This window comes from Mustela nivalis, assembly GCF_964662115.1.
Source record: "Mustela nivalis genome assembly, chromosome: 6".
NCBI classification, from domain to species: Eukaryota; Metazoa; Chordata; class Mammalia; order Carnivora; family Mustelidae; genus Mustela; species Mustela nivalis.
Window position 1 is genome coordinate 142,344,540 of NC_139025.1, and position 17,151 is coordinate 142,361,690.

Here is a 17,151-nt window from a genome sequence, read left to right on the forward strand (position 1 = left end):
TAGAGTAAGATAGGGCTGGGTACAAACACTTGTCTTTGATATTCGAAAATGTATTTTCTTGTGGCTCTTGGCCTATTTTATCCTCAGCCAAACATGGCAATGTAAATACAGGCCAGATCAGAATTACCTGACTCTGCTGTTCTTTTTCATACTGAAAGGATTTATTATGAGCTACTTGACACATAGAATAAGGTTTATTTCTCCAAAGTTGATTTTTTTTTTTTGGATTAAACCCCTAAGACCTTCAGATAATTTTCTCTTTTTTTAATTTATTAGTTTTCATTATGATAAATGTACTCTTTAATCCCTATCCCCTATTTACCCCATCTACAACCCCCAATAACTCTCAGTTTGTTCTCTTGGTTTCTATCTCCCTCTCGTTCCTTTGATCATTTATTTCTCAAATTGCACATATGAATGAGGTCATATGGTATTTGTCTTTTTCTGACATATTTCAATTAGCATTTTTCTTTTTAACTCTACCCATGTTGTTGCAAATGGCAAGATTTCCTTCTTTATGGCTGAGTAGTTAATTTGTGTGTGTGTGTGTCTGTGTGTGTGTGTGTGTGTGTGTGTGTGTATCTTTATCCATTCATCTCTTGATGAATGTTTAGGCTGCTTCCATAGAGTTTGGCTATTATAAATAATGCTGCAATAAACATGGGGTGCATGTAATACTTTGAGTTAGTATTTTTTTATTCTTGAGGTAAATACACAGTAGTGCAATTCCTGGATCAAAGGGTAGAACTATTTTAATTTTTTAGAAGCTTTCATGCTATTTTCCAAAGTGGCTGCATCAATTTGCATCCCTACCAATAGTACATGAGGGTTCTTTTTTTTCTCCACATCTTTGCCAATATTTGTATTTTCTTGTGTTTTTGATTTTAGCCATTCTGACAGGTGTGAGGTAATATATCCTTGTGGTTTTGATTTGCATTTCTCTGCTGATAAGTGGTATTGAGCATCTTTTCATGTGTCTGTTGGCCATCTGGGTATCTTTGGAGAAGTGGCTGTTCATGTCTTCTGCCCATTTTTAATTGGATTATATGTTTTCTGGGTGATGATTTATATAAATTCTTTATATATTTTGGATTCTAACCCTTTATCAGATAAGTCATTTTCAAATATCTTCCCCCACTCAGCAGGTTGCCTTTTCATTTTGTTGATTGTTTCCTTCACTGTGCAGAAGATTTTTATTTTGACATAGTACCAATAGGTTATTTTTTGTTTTACTTCCCTTGCCTCAGGTGATATAGCTAGAAAAATGATGCTATGTCCAATGTCAAAAAGATTACTGCCTGTGTTCTCTTCAGGGTTTTTATGGTCTCAGGTCTCACATTCAGGTCTTTAATCCATTTTAAGCTTATTTTTGTGGATGGTGAAGAAAGTGGTCAATTTCATTCTTTTTCATCAAGATTTGACTTTGACTTGATCCCTAATGAGTCCAACCTGTAATATGTCAAGTCACCCCTTTTCCTGCATAGTATTTACCACTCTGTATAAGTACATGTTATTTGTGAAGCATTCCTGTAATTCACACCTAACTTTTTGTGGGAAATACGTTCAATCATATATTCTGAAGCTAAAGCTCTGAAGCTTGCATTTCTTGAGATTTCCCTTACAGTTTTGTCAATTTTTCTGACTTGGTACATTGGAACAAGAACAGGCCTCTTACTTCTATAAATGCTTTTCTCTTTAGTCAACCTTATTTTTACTATAAAGTTTTAAGATTATCAGGTGGAATTTTTGTCAACATGAGTATGTGTGTATACTTCCAAATGCACCTATCTTGGTGGAAGGGAAGATGGTAACTTTAAAGCAGGGATTGGCCAACTACACTCTGCTGAATTTACATCAATAAAGTTTTATTGGAACACAGCCACACTCATTTAGGTGTTGTCCATGTCTCCTTGGGTGCCAAACAGCAGAACTGAGTAATCGTGATACACCATGTGTCCTATAAAGTCTTAAATATTTACTGACTGATTTCATACAGAGAATCTTTGTCTACCCTGGTTCAAACACTAAAAGGTACTGGTTATTTAATAATATTGATTAAAGATGCTGTTATTGTGGTGGCAAATTTTGGCTCTGCTTTCCCCTGGGGCAACATAAGAAAGTAGTCTTTTAGTTATGAAACAAATATTTTATGTGTAGAAATTATGTGTGTGTGTGTGTGTGTGTGTGTGTGTTTAGGGTAGACAACATGAGTTAATTACATGTATTGTGAAATGAGTACCACAATCAAGTTAATTAACATATTAACTTGTTAATTTGTAAATTTCACCTCACATATTTAGAACTTTTGTGTATGTGTGGTGAGATCACAGAAGATGTATTCTCTTAGCAAACTTCAACTCTACATGGCATTATTAAAAAAAAAAAAACGATATGAGATCACAAGTTTTGGTGAGGATGTGGAAGACAGAGAGCCCTTGTGCACTGTTGTCAGAAGGTAAACTGATACAGACACATGGAGAACAATATGGAGGTTCCTCAATAAACTGAAACTAGAAGTATTATATGACTCTGGGTATATATATCCTCCCAAACTAAAATCAGCATTTCCTCACTCCCTAGTTCACCTTAGCATTATTCACAGTTGCCAAGATGAGGAAAACAATCTAAGTGGTTATTGAGGGGTGAATGGATAAAAAAATGTGAGACACATTGAGATATGAGTTAGGCATCTGGAGAGAAGGAAATCCTGTCATTTTCAACAACGTGGCTGAATCGGAAGGGAGGACATTAAATGCAGTGAACTAAGTCAGAGAAATCGTTCTTCTTATGAAACATTCTTTTCACATCAACCTCACAGTTCCATTCATGACTAGAATTTTTCTATGGCTCCTCTGACAAAAATGTTAAAAATTCAGTGTCTTAAAATTGCTTTAAGGGGGGGCGCCTGGGTGGCTCAGTGGTTAAGCCACTGTCTTCGGTTCAGGTCATGATCTCAGGGTTCTGGGATCAAGCCCCGCATCAGGCTCTCTGCTCAGGAGGGAGCCTGCTTCCTCCTCTCTTTCTCTCTGCCTGCCTCTCTGCCTACTTGTGATTTCTCTCTGTCAAATAAATAAATAAAATCTTTAAAAAAAAAGCTTTAAAAATATTTGTAAACATTACCAACCAAATGTTTCCATCTCAGTCCCTTAGTGGAACGTGTGAGATTTTCCAGTCACATCTTACACTTCGATGTGCTTAGATACTACCGAGAAGGGTCATTTGTGTTCTCTCTCCTCACATGGTGTTTTCTAGGAGCCGCTGCGGTTGTTTCCCACACGGAGGAGCTCTCTCATGGAGTGACTTCCTGGGTCTTCAGGCAGCCATGGAGGATAAACCGTCTGTCTGGGGCTCTTTGAAACAGCAGAGCAGGCCTTTGTTAATCAACCTGAGCAAGAGGAGGGTGAAAAAGAACCCAAACAAGCCCATAGACCTACGGGCAAGGCGTTCCCTGGACCGCCGCCTCAGCCTCTCTGTCTAACCTCTTGGAGGCTGAGGCCTTGGCCCCAGAGGGCAGGCCTTAACTCTGGGCCCCAGTCATCGTACACCTCGGTGCCCAGCAGCCTGTCAACGGTGGGGATCTTGCCCAAGAGCAGCAGTAGCTCCTTGAAACAGTCTGAGGAGGAATTGGACTGGAGCCAGGAAGAAGCCGACTACCTCCATGTGGTGGAAACGGACTCCGAGGAGGCCTATGTCTCTCCCGCCGAGGACAGGAGGCCTTCTAGCAATGGCATCCTGGATCTGCTGCAGAAGACGCCGGCTGGAGACGAGGCCCTGGAAGAGCCAGAGGTGAGACCAGGGCTGGGCACTTTCCTGCTCCTTCTTCTGTTTTTCTCCTTTCTATGTGTACTCCTTGCCCTTGGAAGATTTGGTTTGGAGTTATTTTTGTGGTTCACTTGGATGGAGAGAATGTCATTTATAAGAATTTAAATTCAGGTAATATTGATTGCACCCACTGTTCCCATTCGTTTTAGGGTTGACCTCTATGTATTTTAAAACTATTACAAATAACCTCTCTGGGATACTTTAAGGCATTAAAAGCCCTATTGGATGAGTTTTCCTTTTCCCATGTTCCTGGCAAAGAAATTAAGAGCATAACTTTTCCTCGAACTTTTTGCTTTGTGTGTGTGTGTGTGTGTGTGTGTGTGTGTGTCTCCACCACTGCTCAGTGTTATGGTAGACAAAAATGCATGTTAATATTCCTTTAAAAAAAAGATGAACCATGAAAGACTATGGACTCTGAAAAACAATCTGAGGGTCTTGGAGGGGCGGGAGGTTAGGTGAGCCTGGTGGTGGGTATTACGAAGTTCACGTATTGCATGGAGCACTGGGTGTGGTGCATAAACAATGAATTCTGGAACACTGAAAAGAAATTTAAAAAATTAAAAATAAAAATTAAAAAAAAAATTAAATAAAATAGATGAAAAGTGTTCCCCAAATGTGGAAGAGGGAGGTTGAAGACGTGGAGTCAAAGTACAATTTTTGGATGTCCTCTTGCTGGCTTTGAAGGTAAATGAAGGACACATGAACCATCGAGTACAGGTGGCTCTAAGGCTAGGATAGAAAAGAAAACATAGTCTCCTCAGACTTCCAGAATGAACTCTTCTGTGCAGACAGTGATTTTAGCTCATGGAGACCTATTTCAGATTTCTGACTTCAAAAACTATCAGAGAATAAACTGATTTGTTTAAAAAAAAAGATTTTATTTATTTATTTGAAAGAGAGAGAGAATGAGCAGAGAGAGGGGAAGAAGCAGACTCACCTGCTGGGCAGGGAACCTGACATGGGACCTGATCCCAGGACCCTGGGATCACGACCTGAGCCGAAGGCAGTCGCTTAACTGACTGAGCCACCCAGGGACCCCTGCATACTCATCTTCCTAAGAAATGTATGAATGTGTGTCTCCGTTTGACTGTCAGAGGGTTTGAACTTGCTCCAGTCTCACTTGTATGTGTGTGCATTTGTGTGTGCTTGTGAACACGTGTGCATGTTTGCCTGTGGACAGCTTCACTTGCATTTAAAAAAAAAAAAAACTCAAGTATTCAAATTCTTATGGTTTCATTGATTTTTTAATGCTTTAGTATTTTGATGAGATAAAATAGCCAAATACAATTATGAGAAAATCTTGTATATCTAGAACACATTTAATATAAATTCAGTCCCCAGATTAGTTAATCATGGTGACTGGTTTAATCAGTTTTTTTTTTGTTTGTTTGTTTGTTTGTTTTTGTTTTTTTTTTTTTTAGTTCCCCATCAATTTTTACTAAAGTAGGTTGCAGCTTTGAGGGAAGAAGTGAATTTTTTTGTGTGGAGACTCTAGGTTTCTGTTATAATTGCATACAAACCTGGATCTTCAACTGGGATTTTTGTTATTCAACCAAATTTTTTTATTTAACCAGAGACTGTCATATTTTGGGGTGTCATATATTTATATTTAATTGTGTCATATATTTGGGTGTCATTATGGAATGGATCTTGGATATCTGGAGTAAGTACATTGCGACCAGATTCCTTTGGAAACTTGATGATAAGTCACGATTAACCATTCAATGACTTAACTATCTTTTTCCTTACCACTTAGTTTTATGAAATTCTTTTTGTAACTGTGTTACAGTTGTTACCATTGTTTATAAACTTGAAATATGTTTTTCCAGTAATCAAGATATAAATCAGGTGAATTATTAAACATAATTCATAATTCATAGTTTGGTGTGAAGGAGGTAATTATATCCAATGTAGAATTGGATACTGAAGTTTATCTTCTTGTTACATTATTAACCGATCAGAAGAAAATGTGTGGGTTTTTTGGGTTTGATAGGCTAACACTCTCGGATTAGAATTCTTCTTTTAAGATTATATTTTTTTAAAGACTTTATTTATTTATTTGACAGACAAAGATCACAAGTAGGCAGAGAGGCAGGCAGAGAGAGAGGGGGAAGCAGGCTCCCTGCTGAGCAGAGAGGCTGATTCGGGGCTTGATCCCAGGACCCTGAGATCATGACCTGAGCCAAAGGCAGAGGCTTTAACCCACTGAGCCACCCAGGTGCCCATGATTACTTTTTTACAAAAGATTTTATTTTTATTTATGGGCGAGAGAGAAAGAAAGCAGGAGCATGGAGGGAGGAGGGGGGGGAGAGGGACTAGCAGACTCCCGCTGAGTGGGGAGCCTGACGGGGGGATCAATCCTAGAACCCTGAGATCAGGCCCTGAGCAGAAACCAAGAAACAGACACTTAACTGAGCCACCCAGGTGGCCCCAGAATAATTTTTTTTTTTAGGTTAATGCCGTGAAGTTGTTTGGCTGACTATAAATATTCGAGTACCTACTCTTAACTCAGGCACCATAAAGGTCGTGACTAGAAATAGAGATGGATAGGAAAGTGACCCTGCCTTTAAGTTACGAGGTATTAAGAGACAGCTTTGTGTAGCTCTAAAGAAAGCATAAGAGGCAAGAAGATATTGGAACTGTCTGTGGAAAACATCTAAGCCTTGCCTCTTGGCAGCCTGGTGGTTGGAGGATATCAGTGCATTGGGACAGACAGGCATTGTGACAGGACATGAGGGCTTGCGCAAGTTGGTGTAGATTTGATAGGTGAGGAAATATGGTGGACACAACCTGAAGTGTGAGTGGGGTGGTTAGGAGGTGGTGAGCATTTTGCTGCCCCTGACATAGGTGTTTGAGGAACTTTCTGATGTGATATGTGCTAGGAAGGGTGGTCTTTGTTGAGGGGCTGTTTATGGATGGTCAATGGATGGTTGGTAGTGGTTACTTTCTCTTTTCTGGGCTAAATGCAAAACTCTTGGAATAATTTAAAAAATTATTTTAAATAATTTTCCTTTTTAACTCACCCATGAAGAGAAAGCAAACTTTTTTTAATATTTTATTTTGAAGTCATCTGTGCCCTGAATCTGAGGTTCAAACCCACAACCCTCATATTAAGAGTTACGTGCTTCATCAGCTGAGTCAGCCAGGTCTCTCTAAACCTCTTTTTTGAATACGAATCTTCTGCTTCTATTTTCCTGTCCTAGGACGTGCAAAGTAGAAACTGAGACTGATCCTCCCATGGTCACTTGAGTGCTACATATCTGCTTGGTTTGCAGAGGATGCGGGACTGGGCTATAGCTAATCAGGACTATGGGATCACATGTGGTCAAGTGCATTGCTCTGTCTATCCCCCTTTTGAGCTCCCTTCCACCATATTGAGTGGGCTTCTCCCACTACCCGAGGATCTAGACTTTATTGCATGGTATAGAAGTTACCACTCCCTTGCTTATCTTCCCCACTAGGCTGTGTAATTTGGTCTGTGGGTAGGTCTAATGGAGTCATGTCTAATTTGTCTTTGTTTTCTTGGGGCCTTGCTGTGTGCCTGACACAGAGCATGTGCTCAATCACTATTTATATATGAGGAAATCAACGATAGTAATGTATCCATTCAGGTTCATACAGTTTTTATCAGTGTCTTTGTTGTAAGTTCTCTTCAGTTTATAATTTCATTGAAGTCAGAATTTCCCTGTTTATTTGTTTAGGATTTTTTGGAAAGAAACATACTGGAAATGAAATTTCTATCTATATGATTTCACTGAAAACAGAGAGATTTAGACAGGTATAGACTCTTCAGCCCAAATATGATACTAGCCTTAAATCTGAATGTGTTCTTCTGTCTTTTTTTCAATGAAGATGGAAGTTCTGGTGAATCCATGTCATGTGAGTTTGGGGGTTGGTGAATCTGTATCTAGGATACAGGTCATCTCTTTTCTTCCTGATGAATAGTGGACAGGTTACTATCACTCTCATGGAATGGGAGAAGCAATGAGGAGGGAAGAAAGGATTGGCGTGGACTGGGCTGTAGCTAGTCAGGCCTATGGGATCACATGTGGTCAAGTGCATTGCTCTGCCTATCCCCCTTTTATCTCCTTCCACCATATTGGGGTACCACAAAGACAATAAGATGTTTGCTGAGTATTCGTGGTGTGGCTGATATTATTTGTAGCTTTCCAGAGCGGGGAGGGGTAAAGCAAGGAGCATCTGTGGTTCAAGTACCCATTGATGTTTGTCTCCCATGTTTTATGTCCAAGGGCAACTTCAAGGCTGAACCTGCAGCAGTGGGATAACACCCCAGATAATGATGTTGGCTGAGTGTCTTCCAGTTTTTTCCCCACTCCTGTCAGGGTCAGCAATGAAGTGAGGCGTGGGCTTAACATTTAGGGGAAATGGAATGAGAAAGCAAAGAAAAAAATTAAGAGGGAAGAGGAAAAATGAATGTGAGAATGTAGAGACGTCACATGGAAGTCTGAAATAGTCAAGTATGGAACAGTCTCACTGTCGTGCTCAGTCATCCCTAAGATCAAATTGGAAGAAAGTCATTTTAGAATAAAGGATGCATTTGCTGGAAGAGGAGTCTCCAGACTTTCTCCTGGGTCCCAGATTCATACCACACTGGATAGTCCACAGAAACCTGATCACAACTGGTTCTGGCAGAATTCTGTCTCTCTGAAGTGTTCTCACAGATACAAACATTTGTTTCTTGGCAACATCACCATTATGCACCAGGTGGCACCCGTGAAATGACATGAAATGATGTTAGACTGTTCCCCTTTCCTTGCTTCTCATGGTCTCTGTAATCTTCAGAGACCCATCTCACATCTGTCTTCTCCTCTCACATAAATTCTCTCAATCCTTCAAAGCCCAGCTGAAAATTTCTTTTCCTTGTCTGGGTTTCCTGACTATATAATCTGTATCTTCCCCCTACCTTTATTTACACAGCATTTCACTTTTGCTGTCATGGAACACTAACCTCATTCTGCTTTCTCTAGACATCTGTAGAGGAAGAAAGGGTTTGGAGCAAATAGAGGGAGTAGGGAAGGAAAGGCAAATGGGTAGTCGGCAAAGGTGTCACTGAGTAAGATCCCGAGAAGATCATTAGCTTCCAAGACCTGTATTAACTGTCCACTGGCCATCTGGCTCAGAGTACCACTTCATGATAACCCAATACCCATGAGACTGAGCTAGAAATTACAAATGGTGACTTATATGCAATGAGAATGAAATACTATGTAGACTCTCCTATTTATTTTGATATAAACAGCTCACTGTGTCATTATTGTCAAGTTATTTGGGAAGTCAAATCATAATGAGCATCAACTTCATTAAAGTGGAGTGAGCAATAATTATATCAGGGCCTAGAAATACTTTGGAGAGCCTGTTGGGTGTATTGGCTCCCTGAAGTCAGCCTGCATTACAAGTCACATAGAATCAGGAGACTGTTTTGTGGACTCAAATGCCTGAGAAGAGAATGGTGTAGATAGCCATCCATCTCCCAATAGCGATTGAATTCTGAATGAGGACTTGACATACTCACATTTTGTTAGCTTGGGCCAATGACATGATGCCCACATGCCAATCTGCCTAGGCCATGAGGCCAAGGTTCTTAGAGTCCTGTGGGCTGGGCTCTCTCTTCCCTCCATAGGGTTCAGGAGTAAGTACAAACTTTTATCCAGGTCTTCTTGCATGACCTTGTCCTCTTTTGGATTGACACACTATTTGATTAGCTGTGTAATTATCACTTTCAGTCAGGATGAGAACCTCACATGGTTGCCCGGCAACCAGATTTTCTCCTTTACATGACTTTGTATGTCTGGCTTCTGATGGATGAAAGGTGGTCTTACAGTTTTATCCTGCTTGCTGTCATCACCAAAACTTGGGGATAGGAGGTGGCAAAGGGCACCTTTTTTATTGCCAATCCCATCCACCATTTTGTATTTTCATTGGTTGTTTAGAAGTTGGCATCTCTCTCTCTCTCTCTTTTTTTTTAAGATTTTTTAAAAATTTATTTGACATACAGAGATCACAAGTAGGCAAAGAGGCAGGCAGAGAGAGAGGAGGAAGTAGGCTTCGCTGAGCAGAGAGCCGATGCGGGACTCGATCCCAGGACCCTAGGATCATGACCTGAGCCAAAGGCAGAAGCTTTAACCCACAGAGCCACCCAGGCGCCCCTTGAAGTTGGCATCTCTTATTAGACTGGGAGCTCCTGAGGAACAGATACCTTTTTTTCTTTCCATTCCAGCTTTCTGCACATCTCATTTATGTGGAAAAAAAAAAATATATATATATATACACACACACACACACATTTTAAAATAATCATTTAAGTGGTGGGAAGAAGGAGAGGGAGAGCAAGAATCTCAAGCCAATTCTGCATGTTGAGCGTGGAGCCCTGCGTGGGGTTCAGTGTCAGGACTCTGAGATCATGACCTGAGCTAAAACCAAGAGCTGGACACTCAACGAACTGAGCCACCCACAGGCCCTTACGTGAAATATATTGACTCATGTTTCTCCACAGCTGATTTTCAAGCCACAGGCCATGCTAGGTACTGTGGGGCTGCATGAATTTCCGCTGGGTTGGGGAAGGTGGTGATACATGGAGGCCTGGGGGAAGGAGGGCAGGCTCTAAAGGAATTCCTAAGTGTCAGGTTAAATACAGTTAAGGAGACCCAGGGGTAGAGTAGCTTCTTTTTTCTTCCTTTTTTCCCCCCTTGCCTTTTTTCTTCTCACTTCCTTCCCTGGTACTCATTTTATAAGATACTCTCTTCTGCTTTATAAAGTCAGGTATTTAGAAAATACAGAAAGTTGCCACTGGTTCCCCTCCTTGGTGTTGATGGTGGTGTAGTTGAGCATAGGCCCAGATTTCACAAAGACAATGACGAAGATCTGAGGTGGTCCGGGCCCCTGATTCGTGCTGGATCACTGGGCAAGGTGAATGGGGAGGAGTCATGTAGCAGGTGGTCAGGAAAGGGCCTGAAGAGGGAGGGCATATCCACTCCAACTCAGGCAGGGAATAAGCCAAGTTGCTGAGTTTCATGCAAAATTTTAAGGCCAAAAAAAATGAAGGGCTTTTAGCTCAAATAGCTTGAGGGCACAAGCACCTGACATGGTTTGCATATTACCTTTGTATTTATTAGTTATTATAGTGGTTTCTACCATTACATTTCCCAGAATGAAATGAGGGCCCGGAAGGTTTAATGACTTACCTAACATCATCAAGCTGGTGTTAGAGCCAGGAGCTAAATCCAGGACTGTCTGAATCCAAGTGCAAAACTCTATGTACATCAGGAGTTTGGAAATGAGACGACTCAGAGCCGCTGATCTAAAAAAGTTGGTAGTCAAAGGGAGATTTTTCTTTTTTAAGATTTATTTATTTTAGAGAGAGAGCTCACACAAGCAGGGGGAAGGGAAGATGGAGAGAGAGAGAAAGAAATGCTCCAGGAGACTCCATGCTGAGTGCGGAACCCCCAATGCGGGGTTTGATCCCAGCACCCTGAGATCATGTCCTGAGCCAAAGTCGAGGGCCAGGTGGGCACTCAGTCGACTGAGCCACGCAGGTGCCCCTCGAAGGAAGGTAGTTATTTTTGTGTGTCCACTGTGCCCTTTTAAAGGTGAGGATAATTATAGTGGTTGAATGGCCTTGTTGTGCTCAGCGACTAATAATCCTGAATGAGAGGATTATTGCCTCCTACCACCACATTGTCCATGTAGTCGCCCACTGGGGATTTTCTGACATTTCATTTGGCAGTTGAGGTTTTAAATAACTAGCGTAGCGTCGGTGTTAGCTTATGCAGATGAGTTTAGTGGTTTAGAGAAGTACCTTACATTATTGGGAGGTTTCCAGAAAAACTACCAGCCAACCACAGACCTTCAGTTTCATGACCACAGAGAAGCACAGTGACAAAGCAGTACAGAGGAACTAGCTTACACCTGGCACAACTGAACAGGTACATTAATTTCTCTACCTTTCAGTTATGTGTTCTGTACTGTTAGTGATTTATCTCCAGAATCATTCCTCACCATCACCGTGTCCACGAGACGGGCACGTCAGCCATGTTCCAGGAGCTTCTGTGGGGTTGGCCTCTTTCTTCTTCTTTCCTCCCTCCTTTCTCCTCTGTTGAGTGCCTACTATGTGCAGATGCTGCTGTAGACACCAGGAACACAACTGTCAACCGAACAAACACCCACTATCTCGTGGAGATCTCATCCTGGTCCCAATGGGGGCAGGCTACAGATATGTTCAGAGAGGGCCAGGTGTAATAGAGAAAAACAAAGCAGAGAAGGTGATTGGGAGTGCTTGAACAGAGAAGTCCCAAAAGACCTCTTCTGGCCTGGTTGCATTTACCCAAAGACCTAGAGGAGGCAAGGAATCCAGGTGTGTTGGTGCCTGGAGAAAGAGCTTCTCTAGAGGAGAGAAGAGTAAGTGTACAGGCTCCAGGAAGGCAGAGGAGTGCCTGGTGTGATTCAGGAATAGCAGGGCAGCAGTGTGAGGGGACAGTGGGTGGGGATGTGAGTTAATTTGGAGGCTGTGTGCGTCATCTGGGCTTTCCTTTTCTGTTGGGCAAGCTTGCGAGATCATAGGGCTACCTGGGGGTACCAAAGAATGGGCTAAGAAGGATCCCTTTGGGCTCAATAATGGTGTTGCTCACAGGCAGGGGTAAGTAGTATACAGGTGGTGCTTATAACACCTGCTCTAGACCCTGGGAATAGCATTAAGTAGAAGCTTTGCCTTGGAGGAGAGCCATGGAGGAAGCATGCACAGGTCAATGAGCTGTGCTTGTGAGGATTGGGGGCACTGTCCTGAGACTTCATTACCAGCCCTCTAGCTCTGTTGTGATGAAAGTATCAGAGGGAAAGGGATGGTTGGAATGAAGGAAGGGACTTGGTTGGCTGACCACCTTCATTGAGCTTTTTCCTCCAGTCTTCCTAAACACATCCCCCACCTTAATAACAATCATACTAGTAAGACAGCAATACTAACAGAAAGGCCATACCAGTATCGCTTTCTGAGAGGTTACATATAAGGACCTGTGCTTGGTACAGTATAAGAGTATTATCTCATGGGACCACATCTATTTGGTTCCCTCTACATACAATTAGCCTAGTAAAGTGTCTGGCCCAGAGACAGCCTTTCAATGAATTAATTTTTCTCCAAATAATCTGTAAAGTAAGTATCTTTTTTGGCCCTTTTGGAGATGTTCTCATGTCTTGAATTTTAAGTAAATTGTGCAAGAACCCAAAGATAGGAAGTAGAACAAGTAGGATTCGAAATTCGGTCTTTCTGACTCCCAAGTCTCGTCTTCTCCGCACAGAGCTGGGCATTCTAATTTTGAATTCTCCTGGATCTTGGCACTGTGAAAAGAGTGGAGGATCCAGGACACTCCAGTAAAAGTCTAACTCTTTAATCTCCCTTCAGCAGCCAATTATCCTGTTCACGTCGGCTTCCTTATTCCTACGTCGATGATACTGATGACAGCTTGTGGGCCCCTTAACAGGAGAATGTGTGTATTTGAAATTACAAAGTGCTAAGAAAGTGTAATGGGGACCATTATTCTTTTAAGCTACGTGCTGGTAACAAGCGTGAAAAGAGTGCATGCAAGGTGAGTGGACAGATATTACTGAGCGTGAAAATAAAGGTTGATTATACCAGGGGTTGGCAAACTTTTTCCACAAAGGGCCAGATAATAATAGGTTATCAATTGTTAATAGATGTTCAGTTAATGTTTGTATGAATGAAGAAATGAAAGAATACAAGGGAAGATACGTAAGACATGCCATGCTTATAGTTATGATGGTAGTGTTAAGAAATGAAAAATTCACTGCTTTTGAGCAAAAGCCAGATTTAATCAAATATGGATTTGCACAGTACTTTTAAAGTTTTGTGGCTGTATATGCACAAAATTAGAAATACTTGAATAAAATTCCCCTGAGAATGTATTATTGTATTTTAGTATTTGTCTTTTATTCCCTTGTAAATATTTTATTATGTAAGTTTTGAAAACACTAGGTCTTTGACACAACTGTCATTCGGAACATGACAGATGATATCATTGCCAGTCATTGAATTACAGGGATAAATGGAATAAAAAAAAATCCTGTTCTTGAAGGATTCATGGTCTCAGGAATACGGACTTAGAATTTATTATACAAATAGCCATAGAGTATAAGGTGCTATGGTTTACTCTATCCAGGGGAACTGAATCTTGATAAATTAGGAGAATTTTATTAAATGGCTAAAAGGAACAATATTTCATTTAATAAGTGGACATTATTATGAAATCATATGGTGCCTTTATGGATTGACAGTAATTTGGGTGGTAGCTAGGGCAGTTTGCAAGAATCATTTGTAAGGGCAGATTGGGGCTACCCAGATTATTAGTTCATCCTTTGACATGGAGGACATCAGAAACTTTCCAAGGATATTTCCAAGGATATTTTCCAAGCAGAGAAATTCTGGCGCCAGAGTCCCTGAGTTCATATTCCAAGCCCTGCCCTTTACTGTGTGTGTTACCTTGGACATATTTATTTAGGATCTCTCTGCCTCAGTATCCTTATTTATAAAATGGTGAAGATAATTATAACCAAAAAGATTGCTGTTTGGATTGAATGAGTTAAGATATATCAGGTACATGGAAAAATTCTTGGCACATTGAAAAATCCCAATAAGTATTGGCTCTTGTTGCTTTTACTATATGCATTGAGAAAAACTCAAAGCTTATTTTCAGCCAGAGCTAGAGGCACAAAAAGATTCAAGGGATTTCTTAGGGGTGAAGTTAACAAAGCTTCAAGTTAACTACCAATATGTAACCAGGAATTTCAACCAATATGTGCCTATGTGCAGCGTAGAGGTAAGTTTGAAATTTGTATAACAGTTCCATGATTTACAAACTTCTAGAACGTAAATTTTCTAATTTGTGTTTTCTTTTAGATCTTCTAGAAAATTTCAGCTGTAGCCCTTGCACCAGAAGCTGAAATAATAGAAGCTGTGTACGATGCATTAGGGTATTGAAGAAAATACATTTTGAATTAAATGTATGGAATATAAGGAAGGAAAGGTGATTGAAAATGGGGTGGAAGAAAATTCAAATCACACGTATAATGGATGAGAGGAATCGACAGGTAAATGAAAATTTTAACTTATTTATTCTTGATGTAAATATTTTTTTTTTAAAAGAGGAGCATAGGACAGAATGGTTGAATTTTTCTTAAATTTAATTCCAAGTCTATTTTTGTTTTCAAACTAAATAAAAAATTTAAACACTTTTAGCTTGTCATCGTGTGCTTTAAAGAAACTTTTTCTTATTGCAAAAATCATAGATGTTGGTTCTAGAAAATATAGGGGAAAAGAAGAGATCACTGTAGTCCCACCGTTACTGTCCATTGTGTAGATTTATTGTAATATACTTAGTCTTTTGTTCATTTGATTATGTTTGTTTTTAATAGGTTAATTATTATTATAAATTATCACCTCTATTTTCATAATTAGGGAATACCTAAGTTAACTATGGTTATCAGTGAATGTGCTTTAGTCAATTAAATTTTCTGGTTAACCAACAAATAAAGAGAATTTTTTTATAACTCATATTATCACAAATATTCCCAGAACAGTTATTATATTGATCTCAGTTTTAATTGATAAAATATATTGAACTTAATTTTTAGCACCAATGTCAATAAACCCTTATAAGTTCAAGATAATTATAGTACTGATATATGAAGACCAGAAATTGTAAGAGTTTAGAGCAGGTATTGGCAAACTGTGGTTCATGGGCAAGCTGGCTCATTTTACAAACAAATCATTGTTAGAAAACTGCCATGTGCATTTGTTTACATATTGTCTGTGCCTGATTTCCTATTGTAACAGCATAATTGAGTAGTTGCCCATAGGCCTAAAATCATTACTCCTGGCCTTTTAAGAAGTTTGCCATGCTCTTGGTTTACAGGAAAGAAGGAAAAATAGTTTCATAGAATATTGTGAATAATCTAGTAGTCACAGCATATGCAGGAGGGGTAGATTCTGCTCTGGAAAGTTTACCTCTCAGGAGAAGTTTCCAGAAAAGCTGGTTTCTGGAAGCTTACCAGGAACAGAACAGCACTAAAGATAAAATCTGCAGAGTTTGAGTAGTAATTCATCTGGTAATATGGATATAATTGGAGACAAAACTCAGCTGAATAGCTGATAGAGAAGTTAGTGGAAGTGATTAGAGTTGTCACTGGACCTAAATGAAGAGAACTCCTGTTTCATCTCATGAAAATTCTTCTGATAAAATGTAGGGCTCACACAGTATGATTCTTTATGAAGGTTGATAAAACAGGGGAGAGTGATAAAATAACTATTCCATCATGATTCTAAGCAAGCTTGCAAGTAAATGTCCCTTCATAAATCTGAGGACTATGTCACATAGAGGGAACATGGGGGACCTGCTTCATGAACACATGCAATACTAATGTAAAATAGGGTTTATTCGGGGAATAACATAAAAGCAGAGAACTGGCAAAGGATGTAACATTCCCTGAACTCTCATTATCCCATAGAGAGTCATGTTTAAATTCAGCATAGATACACTGGATCTACCAGTGGAAAAGACATCCCAATTTTAGAGAGAAAAAGGAGCTAGGCATATGTAAGTGACTGTGTAATGGAGCTTTTTAAGCTAAGGAAATGATATTATTAAAAGATGAAGCTTGCCACTATACTCAGCAACTAGAATTAGCCTGAATTAATAATTAATATGTTGAGTTTACCTAAGTCATTTTCTTACTAAGCTGCCAGATGGGGCAAGGGTAAGGGTGTCTGAATTTCTTCTCAGGAGATTTTGGCAAAGAATGCAGAAACCATACTGTGGAGGTAGTTAGACAATTTGGTTTTCAGGTTTGATTAGGCACAGACGTAATTTGTCACTTTTAACTTGTGGATTTTGAGTCAAAAGTTTCATTATTCTTGCATTAAAATGGGGGAAAAAGGTTTCTGTGCTGAAGAGAATATGTGTCACTTATTCATCCAAATTTGAATATTTACCATATCAGAGAGAGACTGTTAAGCACTGGAGACTCATTCAAAACATATAGCCTACAGAAGAAATTTAACTATGTGGCAGATAGATGCTAAGCTTAGGTGCTGGGAGGGTTTATGGAAGGAACTACCAACCTCTGGGGTTGTTTAGCGAGCAGTACTGAAGGAGGTAATAGCGAATAGAGTTTTCAATGATGGATTTTTGGAGCTACTAAGATAAAATCACACTTCAAGTCATTAGAAGAGTGAGTTAAAACTCTTGGGGTTGACACTACCATGCACTTAAGAGCTGCTTCACCTCACTTCAATTCTACTTGGAA

General features: G+C 40.0%; 3 long non-coding RNA genes and 1 pseudogene across 5 annotated transcripts in view; all 4 read left to right on the forward strand.

The window, feature by feature from the left end:
• Positions 1-3,544, forward strand: part of LOC309867662 — a 49,100-nt gene extending 45,556 nt beyond the window's left edge. For both annotated transcript variants that reach the window (XR_014313293.1, XR_014313294.1), the window contains exon 3: positions 3,253-3,544. This is a non-coding gene — a long non-coding RNA (uncharacterized lncRNA). The remainder of the gene's footprint in view (positions 1-3,252) is intronic.
• LOC309867661 overlaps positions 1-17,151 on the forward strand; it is a 743,341-nt gene that overhangs the window by 441,833 nt on the left and 284,357 nt on the right. The window lies entirely within an intron of this gene.
• LOC309867660 (myocyte-specific enhancer factor 2A-like) overlaps positions 1-17,151 on the forward strand; it is a 396,028-nt pseudogene that overhangs the window by 281,718 nt on the left and 97,159 nt on the right. The gene's annotated exons all lie outside the window — the stretch shown is intronic.
• The window catches only part of LOC309867663, a 239,157-nt gene that overhangs the window by 180,703 nt on the left and 41,303 nt on the right, over positions 1-17,151 (forward strand). The window lies entirely within an intron of this gene.